This window comes from Nannospalax galili, unplaced genomic scaffold (genome assembly GCF_000622305.1).
Source record: "Nannospalax galili isolate Female #2095 unplaced genomic scaffold, S.galili_v1.0 scaffold416, whole genome shotgun sequence".
In the NCBI taxonomy this organism is placed as follows: Eukaryota; Metazoa; Chordata; class Mammalia; order Rodentia; family Spalacidae; genus Nannospalax; species Nannospalax galili.
In genome coordinates, this window is record NW_008338125.1 from 53,339 (window position 1) to 65,551 (window position 12,213).

Here is a 12,213-nt window from a genome sequence, read left to right on the forward strand (position 1 = left end):
ATAGCTGGTTGTCTCCCTTAGCTACAGGTGGGCACTACAGTATTGGAGACCAAGATTTGAAGTCTTACATCTGAGCAGCATTTTCTGATTAGGAACAAAATCATCAATGAGAAATAATTGTCTAAGTAACTTTTTACGTAGACTTAAGCCTAATGTCTGGGAAGTGTAATCCATACACAGACCCTCATCACTTGCTTAGGCTTTCTCATTTTTTCTATTTTGGAAAATATCTCCATTCCCATATCCTTTTAACATCTTTTACATTCTCATTTTCTTTTTTAAAAAAAAGTAATTATGAGACATAATAGCATTAACAGATAAATTTTCCATCTGTTGTGTGACTTCTTTTCCAAGGATGCTAAGCAATGCTTATTCCCTTTTAAGGTTCTAGTGTCAAGCCAATGTTTAAAGTTTTTGTGGAATACCAATGAATTTATTGAGCTTACTTACAGAGATAACTGAGGGGTTGCTGAGGGTATGCACATTGGAGAGCCTTTACCCAGCATGGATCAAGCCTTCTCTTCCTAGCCTTCCCAAGATTGTATACTTTAGCCCTCCTGAAATCCAGGAGACCATATGTGATTGGGGCCAAATTACATACAGTTGGCTGGGAAGAGTGGCTGGATACTCCGGTGAGGGTCCAATGACCCCATATGTCCCTCCTTTAATGAAGGAGCACAAGCAACAAGCCCAATTGTGACAATGTTTAGCAATCAGGTATGAGTTTAGTGATCAAGCACAGCTGAAGTCGTGATAATGGTAGTTGTTTCATGCAGAAGGGACTACTGTACAGCATCATGTTATTAAAAGGACCACCATGTGGAGGCAGGATCCAGGGGCTCTCAGGCAGTCCCCTGCGTTCTCAGGCCCTCTGTCAGAGGGAGGCCAGAAGGAGGCCAGAACTCAGCACTCTCTGCCCATTTTATTATTCTTTTGTTGTGATTTTGGCATGTGAAATTTTTTTATTGTTTATGATTCTGATATGAGAATTAAGTTGAAGTATGCTTCTGTTTGTATTATCGGGGTCACTAGATCCTTTCTCTATTGGTTATGTAAAGCTGATTGGTGCAGGGTTCAGGTTCTCTCAGGTAATTTGGAGGGAACTGAGGGCTTCAGATCAGCTACTTAGGAATACTCATAGAAGCCCAATTCAGGTTCCAGTCAGGCACACTCAGGCTTCCTTCACCACGTGGAGGCAGGATGTGGAGGCTTTCAGACAGTCCCCTACATTCTCAGCCCCTATGCCAGAGGGAGGCCAGAGGGAAGCCAGAGGGAGGCCAGAACGCGGCACTTTGGGTCTGCTGAAATCAGAACCACTACACGGATGGAGGTTGAAACCCACCCTCTCAGGCTGTCTACTAGGATCTCAGCCTTAGCCTTCCAAAGCCAGATCTGCCCTGGGGCCTTGAGAGGGGCCTCAGGAAATCCCAGGTAGGGGGATGGGTATGGTGCAATTGGGGAAGCTCATCACTACCTGGAGGCAGGATCCAGGGGCTCTCAGGCAGTCCCCTCTGTTCTCAGCCTCTCTCTCTCTCTGTCTCTGTCTCTAGTCTCTCTCTCTGTCTCTCTGTCTCTCTCTCTCTCTCTCTCTCTCTCTCTGTCTCTCTCTCGTTATTTTTTCACAGGATTTGTGCATCTGGAGTCAGTGTATTGAGTTTTTTTTTTTCTTTCTTTTTAGCTCAAACCACCTTCTTTAAGCAGAGGTGCTTATAAAGTTCAGGAAGGGGCTAATTCATAGCAGGGTTGAGATGTCAATTTCCTCTGTCTGTCTGGTACTTAGCATGCCAGCATCTATCCTATCGCTTGTGTTTGACAGCTACAGTCTGGTAACTGCTGTGGCTTTGTCAGGGAGCTTGGAACAGGTTTCCCCTGGGAGAGTGGACTGATCCTGGGTCCCAGTCAGGTAGCTGACAGGGCTTTCGGGTCAATTCCGAAGGGAGGGAGGGTGAGGTTCTCTTGGCAGTTTAGAGACTCCCTTGTGGGGATTAGACTGGGATCTGGCAAATTGCAAAGGGAGAAAAAGGGTTGGGAGGTGATGGTGGCCTCTAGTAAGCAGAGGTAGTGGGGGAGGCTTTGGGGTGATAGCAGGGTCCTGCAGGCAGCCTCCTTGGGTCTCTGGGCCAGGTGGGGCACCTAGAGAGTGCCTGGTGGGAAGCGAGCTGGAGACTGGCAAATCCCAAAGAGGAAGGGGTCCGAGAGGAGGTGACAGTCCCTGGAAAACAACAGCAGTGGAATTTTAGGGTCTATTTTTGCTGTGTTAGATGAAAATTGAACAGTTTTATGTAGTATTTGAAATTTTATTCTTATTTAACTTGCCATAAAAGGTAGTCAAGTTAAAATAAAGGTGCTTGTTTGCTATTGCAAATAATGCTTTATAAAATTCTTTAAGAATAAAAGAAAATGGACGATAATCACTTCATAACAAATTAACTTTAAAACTTATATGTTCCAGTTTGGGGCAGTATTAATGGGCCGCACAGTGAGCACTGAGGAGACCAGTAGGCTTAGACTTCCTTTTCTCTCCCTCACCTAGTCCCTCTGATCATAGACACTATCTTGACATCATTATGAGTTTTTAAAAAAACAAAACAAAAGAAAACTTTTTTTTTTATTCTGCATTTAAGATTCAGTCTTTTGGCCTAGCTTTTCCGACTCTGAATTCTTTATTTTGTGCATGTCTGTGTTGACTGATTAATATCTTGAAATACATTCTAGTTAAATTTAAAATCTCTGTCATCAGTAATTCATACCCCTTTGGTTATTAATAGATATTTTTCTTTTCAGAAAATGATAAACTGTATGTATTGAGAACTGATAGTAAGAAAGTACTTGAATTTAGATACTTTCAGAAAAATGACAGTTTTAGCTTTTAGTATCTAATATTCTTTTTGCTTTGTATTGTGAGGACTCTTCCCTTAGATCATTGTGGAAAAAATGAAATAAATATTATAACAAAATCTTTGACTGTATGCTAAATTACATATAAATTCAAATATCTCAACAGAAGTCCAAATATCTTCATTTTATGCCACATTTTATAATTAGCAATCTTAGGATGAGTTTGTAATGGAGACTGGGAAATTCCTGAACAAGTAAAATCAACTAAACCTTAAAATTAGCCTCAGCCTATCTTGAGTCATAACTGCAAATGTGAGCAAAACTTAACTTGGGTTGTTTCTGACAAATGCTTCCATTAAATAGAAACCTAACTAGCTAATCATAAGGAGTCAAGTAACATGATTAAGTGACTAGGTGCTTTCCAAAAGATAACCCTCAAAAGATAAATAATCATATATCAATCTATGGTGAAGGAGAAACATTCAAGTGTGATGGAAACTCAGTATCCAGTCCAAAACACGACTGCAATTGCTCTCATCTGGCTGAGCATGTATGCGTATCATCTTTTAGTTTCTAACCACTGTTAAGTGACTCATTTAATGGAATTCATTAATTTATTAATTCCATTCATATGGGGATTTATTCATACAGAAATGAATTCTTTCATTCAAGTCAGAAATCTAGGTGATCGTCTTAGATGACTTCCTGTTGTTTAGTCACTGAATGCCATACAACCCCAAGGATGTTCTCTGTTCGGTCTTGTTTCTCTGTTCCATGCAACTCATATAACTTTTTCATCCAGATTACTGTAGCTGTCTCTGAATTGTACTTCACATTTCTGGTCTTGTCTTTCTGCCACAAAAAAAAACATGAAAATGAAAATATGATCAAGTGGAAAGTCTTTTTGATGATTCTTCATTGTCCATGAAGACTAAAGTTCTTAGCACGGCTTTTTCATAAGCTCACTGTGATCCAGTCACCTCGTATTCTGACATCACTTCTTGCTTCCTGCCACATGAACTCATGTCTCAGCTCTACTGGATTATTTTCGTGGTTTTTTTTTCACTCACTATAGGCTTTCTTACTTTTGGATGTTACATACACTTTAAAATTTTTCTAGAGTAATCCAATAAGTAAACCCGGATAACTCCTGGTCATTTATAGAGACTCCCTGTAAAGTCTGACCACTGACCACTGACCAGTACAAACACAGTTCCTGGCATTTGCCACAGGCTTCATACCTGTTGTTTAGTCATAGCTTGTTAACTCTGAAAGGTCAGAGACAGTGTCTTTCTCATGTTTGTGACTGCAATGCTGTTGCTAACTTCTTTCTAATGGAGATGAGTGCATGAATGACTTTAATATTGCATTGGTGACACCCACATTATCTAGATCATCTGATTCTGTCATCAAAGTAATCAAAGAGGGATGTTGGATCAGCCTAGCCCACATCTTGGGTTTCTTGTTGAAGGAGAGCTGTAGAAATAAGAGTATTTTGTCACACATAGGTGGAGTTCAACTCTACCTATTCTTTCAGGCTTGGCTAGCTAAGCCTGACAAAACTTGTCAGAAAGGTATTAGGAAAAATGAGACAAGGATTTGGAAGGGGAAAATGTAGTGGGAACTAACTAGTAATGCTGTTGGAAAGTCAAGGTTATTGGTTATTCTCCTAATCTCCAAATACTCAAATCCAGAGTTTACATGGTGCATAAACTTTGTCCACACTCTGAAATTGCACCAATTAAGATCAATTTCTGGCTGCAATACATTTTTAAATGCTACTCTGAGTAAATTAGCTTGAATGAGACATGATTTTGTTTATTGGCTGGTTGGCTCTTCTTACATCCAGCCAGCCCAGCTTAATACAATCCAACAGCAAACAACATTAGAGCTAACAAAATCTCATCTAGAGAATTTGAGGAAGAAGTGTTGAACTACTGTCCTATTAAAGTGCTTTTGGTCGAAAGCAAAGAGTGACACTGCCAAATGAGGTATGGAGAAGATCTGCAACATTTAAAATTTAAAGATTGCCGTATATGTATGTATGTGTATCTGTCTATTTTCTAAAGGGGAAATGTAAACTGAGGTTTACAGGGAAGAAGGTAAGGGAAACCAGCAATTGATGTATGTTTTCTGGGTGTTAAAGTTCTATGTCAAGTAGAGTGATGAGAAAGAAGACATCTGAGCTTTTGGGTGACTGGGGCGTGATGTTAGATTGCCATTTTGTGCTTATCTGCTTATGTGGGTTAAGTTTTAATCTCTATGACCTGAAATTTTATCTATACGGTATATATAATATTTGATGTGTAAGATTGTTTTAGACAAAGTGTCTGAAACTTAGTGAATAGGCATTCAATTCAATAGATTTTTTTCCTTTCATCCATAATGGAATAAGAGCAGAAATACTGAATGTTCTGTATCAAGTCCAGTTACAGAAAGCTACTACCAGTGAACTGGAACTAAAAACTTCTGATTCCCAGCCTTATAAGAAATTTGACTTTAAGCTGAGAGTGATCTGGCTACACATGTTCTTGAGCTCCTTAGATCTTGTTCTAGCCAAAGAAGACCATTACATTCAGATATTTCAGGGTCTGTTTTTTAAAAAAAAAATTTATTATTTTTATTTTATGTGTATGTTTTATTCCTTCTTTAATATTCTTACTATGAGATTCTGCCTCCCCAGGTCCATCAGTCAGCCATCCCAGAAAGGTTTAATCATAGAAAGATGTGTTAGAAACACGTCTAAGTGGTTTGGAGACAGAATTATTCTCCATTCCATCTTACTCTAATTCTTGTATTTTTTTGTAGGAAGAAGGAGTGTACAAGATTTTCACAAGTGTATATTGTGGAGGATGAAAAGAGCAATATGAGACAATTTCATAGAGTTAAACAGTTTTTAGAAAGTAGACACATTTCTCTGGAAATTCCATAATTCCCTCAGCTAGATGCTTCATAATACAGAACTCCTCCTTCGGAACTTCTGCTGGCCCCTACGGACCGTGCTTGTGAGAAGAGCTTTGTCATGTTCATCCACTGTGGCTCTCAAATATCAAGTTAAATGTTACTTACAGCAATTCCTGGTTAGTGACCTTCTAATTTTGCCAAACAGTTAATCATTATGCAGAAAGCTGCCTTCCGTTTGCTGGCTTGACAGATTTCCAGTTGAATAGAGCATTCTCTGTCTTCAGCCCTCTCCTGCTTTTCCGCTTTTTCTCGCACATTTCTCTCAGGCTTTACACAACATTAGCCCACGCAACGTATGTCGCATTGAGCATGTGGTACTATTTTAGAACATCTTCTCTTGATTATCAAAAGCTGTTTGAACACAGGGACTATCTTGTACACCAGGTTGCCTCTACAAGCAGTGTGTTAGATACAAAAAAATTTTGCTTATCTACAGTCATCTTTATATAAAAAGTTGGGAAGGAGAAGAATTTTAATCTTGTGTTCCTCTTCGTTTGACCACTCAGGGCTCCTGTCAGTGCCATGTGCTCTTCTCTGAGTCTCAGGAAGGCTGGGAAGAATATTTTGACAGCATTGGACAGTCTTTGGCATAGACATGCTTTGTTTATAGTATGCTGCACATGGATGTTAAGAGAGGGTGAATTCTAACTTGGCGTACCTGTCACTTTTCCCTCTTCCCTACAAAAATTCAGCTGCTTATAGCAATTCTACATGGGGAACTCCAGTTTCTAACCTTTTGTCTTGTCGACAGCACCTGTGTCTCACTTCCCTCTTTTGTTTTATATATATATATATATATATTTTAATTAAAGAATATAATTTTGGTCTTTTTGAGACAGGTTTTCCCTGTAGTCTCAACTGCCTCGGATCTCCCTATGTAAACCAGGTAGGCTTTGATCTGCCTGACTCTGCCTCCCAAGTGCTGGGACTAAGGGTATATGCTACCGCACCCAGCCCTCTTTCATTTTACAGTAGAAGTTTGTAGCTCTCTTTAAATCAACTGAGACAAGATCTCTCTAAGTAGCTCAGCATGGCCTTAAACTTGCAAACTTTCAGCTTCAGCTTCAGCTTCAAAAACGGTACGTCTTTATTTAAGTACTTTTGGTTCATAAGAAAAAAATTCCCTCAGTTTGATTAAAACACATTATCAAAGGTCTTAGTAATCTGGACTATGTTAAAAAAACTTAAATTTAAACTTCAAGTGGTTGTGGTCAGAAGTTTATGGAAGTCACCCATATATATGATCTATATATTTGTACATCTTTACATACAATAAAGGAAAATTAATATTGATTTAGGGGGTAGGTGAATTTCAGACACCCTTAAATGTATACTTACAGACTTAAATATGTGCTTGGCTAGAGAATTAGAAAAATACACCCTGGTCCCAACAGCACTTCAAGATTGTTGTGCATCATGGGCAGGATGATTGTTTTGAGTCTTATTCACATTACTTAAAGTAGAAATTGTTTGTGTGAGGTTAAGCATAGAATTTGAATTTCTAAAAATAAAATAACTTTCACTAAATTTGTTCTTTGAAAATTTCATACCTATGTATAATTCATTAATATTATTGTCACCCCCAACCTCTCTGAACTTCCTTGACCCCTCTATTCCCACCCTCCTCCCTACAAGTCTCTTTCCCCCATTCATGCTTTTTGTTTTGTTTTGTGACTTGCTAAGTTCAAGGGTCACCTGTGTAATGATGGGTTTAGAGCTATCCAGTGGGGCCCAGTGGGCTCAGCAGTGGGTGCTAAATGAAAACAATGTATGCTCTTCCTTCACAATCCATCTGTAGCCAATAGATAAGCAGGGAGGGGTAGGGTCCTGTGAGCCTCTTCCTCTATGACTGACTGTTGACAGACTCACTGTTGGGCAGGTCCATCATAGGCAGTTGGAACTGTTGCATAATCAAACTGTTGTTTGGCTGTTTCATGCCTACAAGATGACACTTCACAGCCCTTCTCCCTATCATCTGGCTCTTACATTCTTTCCTCCCCCTTTTCCATGATATTTCTTGAGCCTTAGAGGCTTCTTCTGAGCAGTACCTGTTCAGTTTACTTATCCATTTATCAATTAAACTGATTGTCCTTTTTTTTTTTCAGTTCAAAATTTTTTTAGCTCCTTGGGCTAGAGAGATGGCTCAGCAATTAAGAGCACTGGCTGTTGTTGCAGAGGACCTGGGCTTGGTTTCCAGCACCCACATGACAACTGTCCATAACTCGTTTCAGGGGATCTGATGTCCTCTTCTGGCTTCCACAGGCATTGCACAACATGGGTGCACTTACATGCATGCAAAACACTCACACACAAAATAAAAATGAATAGAAATTTTAAAAATTAAAAAAAATATTGAATTTTTGTGTATTTCATACATAAAATCTTTATACTGTTTCTTCCCCTTCCCCTTTTGAACCCTCCCATAGCCCACCCCCTGCTGGAGTTCATACATTCTGTCATTTGTATTAAGGCCTATTATGTAATGTCAGTGTCCCAAGATGTCCCTCAGTGCAAGTTCATCCACCAGGGTATAGTCAGCCTATCTAGAGTGTCTCTCTTCAAGAAGATCAGCCCCTCTTCATCTAGCAGTAATCAGCTGCCAATAATTATTTGACTAAGATTGGGCATGCTGTTCATTTCCACAGTTCTGTGCTGGATTTTTGTCTGCCTAAGTTTTCATGGGCATTGTGCATACTGACACCATTCCTTAGGTTTGTATGAGAAGGGTCCAAGGTGCCTGTAGGACTATTTCCATATGGTCATGCACCTACTCCTGGGCCCTTACAATCTTTCCACCCCCTCTTCCACAATGGTCCCTGAGCCCTGGGTGGGTGGACCTCAATATAGGAGACCTGTCTAAGGACCCACACTCTGCTGACTCTTCCATTTTGGCCATTTGTGGCCTTTTGTGTTCCTGGTTCTCTGTTGCATGAGGGATCTTCATTGATGAGAATTGAAAGATGCTAGTGTTCTCTTCATCCCTTGTTCTATGTTCTGTGGGTCTTAGGTACAGAGGTTGCATCCTATATGTGCCATTTAGGCTTGAGTAATTCACAGAGAATCTCTGTGTATGACCAGTGGTGTGACTCTGTAATAATCTCTGTCTGTTGAAAAAGAAGATACTTGGATGGGTGGTGAGTGGGATACTTGTCGGTAAATTTAAGGATCTATATTTTGCACATAGTAAGAAATTACATTTGTCTAGGGATATGAGAGCCTTGGGTTTTCTCTAAGATCTATATCTTTTCCAGCTATGTGTATTTGGCTAGGTTTACAGTACCAGAGATGAGTTTCCTCTCATCGAGTGGGCTTTAAGTCCAATTAGGTAGCTGTTGATTACCCTCAAGATAAAAGTGCCACTACTGCACCAATGTCATTTGCTATGCTGGTCATTAATGTGGTTTTTTAGGCCTTGAAGCTGGGATTAGACCATTGATTGATGATCTCCCTTACCATCTTGCATAGTGCTCTCCAAAGCTATGAGAGCTAGCCTTCAGGGGAAGTGGCTTCCAGATCAGTTCCAGCTCCATTGCTCCAAATTCTGTGTCCAAAGTATGTCCTGTTTTCAGCAATAGGGTCTTACCATCAAGTTCTAGGAGGCAATCAGGGCTATGGCAATAGTCTGCACAATTTTGGGAGTCTCTTGGACCACCTGGCCAACAACTCAAAGGAAGGTTTCTCCTGTCTGGCACTGTCTCTTGTTATGTAGTCTTCAGCTATAATCACAGACTCACGTAGGGATATTGTATGTGTAATTTTCAGTAAGTTTTTGGACTAATATGATTCCCTCCCTTATACTAGGTAGACACTATTTATATCTCCTTTTTCTCTCCCTGTATTATCCTCCCTCCCAGAAATAAAAATTTTTTAAAGTTCTGGGGCTGGAGAGATGACTTAGTGGTTAAGAGCACTGACTGTTCTTGTAGAAGACCAGGTTCAAATCCCAGCACCCACATGGTGGCTCACAACCATCTGTAACTCCAGTTCCAGGGGATCCAATGCCCTCTTCTGTCCTTGGACATTTTATGACATGGGTGCACTTACAAACATGCAGGCAATACACACATATAAATAATAATAATAATAATAATAATATTAATAATAATAATAATAATAAATTTTAAGTTATTTTTATATTGCGAATATTTAATCTGGTTAGATTAATAACTGGCAAATACTTTTCTCCTATTTAGTAGACTGGCTTTTCATTCTGATAATTGCCTCCTTTAACATGTAGAGGCTTCTTAGTATGATGCAGCCCATTTGTCAATTCTTGCTATTACTTCCTGAGCAAAAGGAGTCCTGCTCAGGTCACTGCTGGTACCTATTGCTTAAAATGGCTCCTCTGCGCTCTGCTACTCATCTTGAAATTCCAGGTTTTACATTAAGGTCTTTTAACTATTTTTAAAAAATAAAGCATTGGCATATATTGATTGTATGAACATTGGGGTTGATCATATTATTTTCATACCTGTAGGTGATGTACCTTAATCGTACTCTCCCTGCTGCTGTCTGCTCTTGTCCTTCCTCCTTACACTCTGTACTGGTTTGCTTCTTTCCAAATGGTCCTCTTTGATGCATTTTACACTGAATTTTCTTTTGTTTAATTTAAAAATACTGTATTAGCATTGTTTTCTTTAAAAAAGTATGATTACATTGAAAGACTTGGTGTAGGTCAGAGAATTTAGAAAGGGAGTGAATGGCAAAATCACATTACAACAGCAGCGACAAATTTCACAGTATTGTTGAAGCTTGGTAGTACAGTTTGTCAGTGACTAATGCTCAAAAATTATAATAGACATGTAGAGTTACAAATTTACAATCTAAAACACAATCATATATTTTAGGTCTGTGAGTTATAGCAGTTTAATTATTACAGTACTTTTCATTTCTTTCTCTTAACTTCTCAGACTGTGATTTTTATCTCTTAGAAGTTCAATTAGATGTTTTCATGATGTTGGACCTCTTCCATTCCCAAGCACGAAGAGACTTTCCATTATCTTTCTATTTCTCTTCTATGGCCCCAGTATGCGTTCACCTATGCCCTGTGGTAAGTAATTTCATAGAAGCTGAGAGATAGGGTCATGGTTTCAGTCTTCTACATGTGATTCTCCAGTTTTCTGAGCAGCATTTGTTAAAGAAGCTGCCTTTTCTCCAATATATATTTTGATACCTTTGCCAAAAGTCAGGTAGCTATGGGTGCATGGCTTATTTCTGGGTTCTCCGTTCTATTCTATTGTTGTGTGTATATGTTTTTTTATATTTTATTTATTATTTTTATTTTATGGATATGAGTGTATTGCCTGCATGTATGTAAGTGTACCCGTGTCATGCAATGCCTGTGGAGGTCAGAAGAGGGCATTGGATTCTCCTGGAATTGGAGTTATAGATGGTTGTCAGCTGTCATGTGGGTGCTGAGAATCGAACCCAGGTCTTCTGCAAGAACAACCAGTGTTCTTAACGGTTGAGCCATCTCTCCAGCCCTGTGTATGTGGTTTTTTAAAAAAAAAAACTTAAAAAAAATGTGTATGCGTGTAGTGCCTGCATGTAGGTCAGTGCACCTGTGTCATGCAACGCCCATGGAGGTCAGAAGAGGCTGTCAGACCCCCTTGGACTGGAGCTATGGGCAGTTGTTAGCTGCCATGTGGGTGCTTGGATTTGAACCCAGGTCTTCTGCAAGAACAACCAGTGTTCTTAACCACTGAGCCATCCCTCCAGCCCTGTGTATGTGTTTTTATGGCAATGTAGTATGGTTTTTGTTGCTATGGCTGAGTACTGTATTTTGAAGTCAGAAATTGTGGCGCCTCTGGCATTGGTCTTTTTGCTTATGATTGTTTTCAGTGGTGAATTTTGGGATTTTTTCCCCCCAGTTTCTATGAAGAACGTCAGTGATATTTTGATGGAGAGTGCATGAGACTGTAAATTGCTCTGAGTAATACTGCTTTTTCAATTTCTTTTTTCAGTGTTTTGCAGTTTTCTTTGTGGAGGTTTTGCACCTCCACACATGGCTCATTCCTAGCTGTTTTTCTTTTGAGTCTACTGTTAATAGTAAGATATTTTTTATTACTTTCTCAGTGAGTTTGTGATTGGCCTGTAGAAAAATTACTGACGTCTGTATGTTAATTTTGTATCTTGCTATGTTGCTGGGCTTATCAGATGTTATAGGTCTGGGATCGTATCATCTGAGTCGTGTAGTTCCTCTTCCCTCTTCAGTGCCTGCTTTTCCTGCTCTCTGTTCTATTCTACTGTTGTGTGTATATGCTTTTTAATATTTTATTTATTATTTTTATTTTATGGGTACGAGTGCATCTTTCTGTGATTTTAGAACCTGGAGGCTTGCACATTGTCAACATCTTTACCACAGAGTTGTATTTGCCGTCATTGGTATGCTTTTCTAAGTATGGGATCATA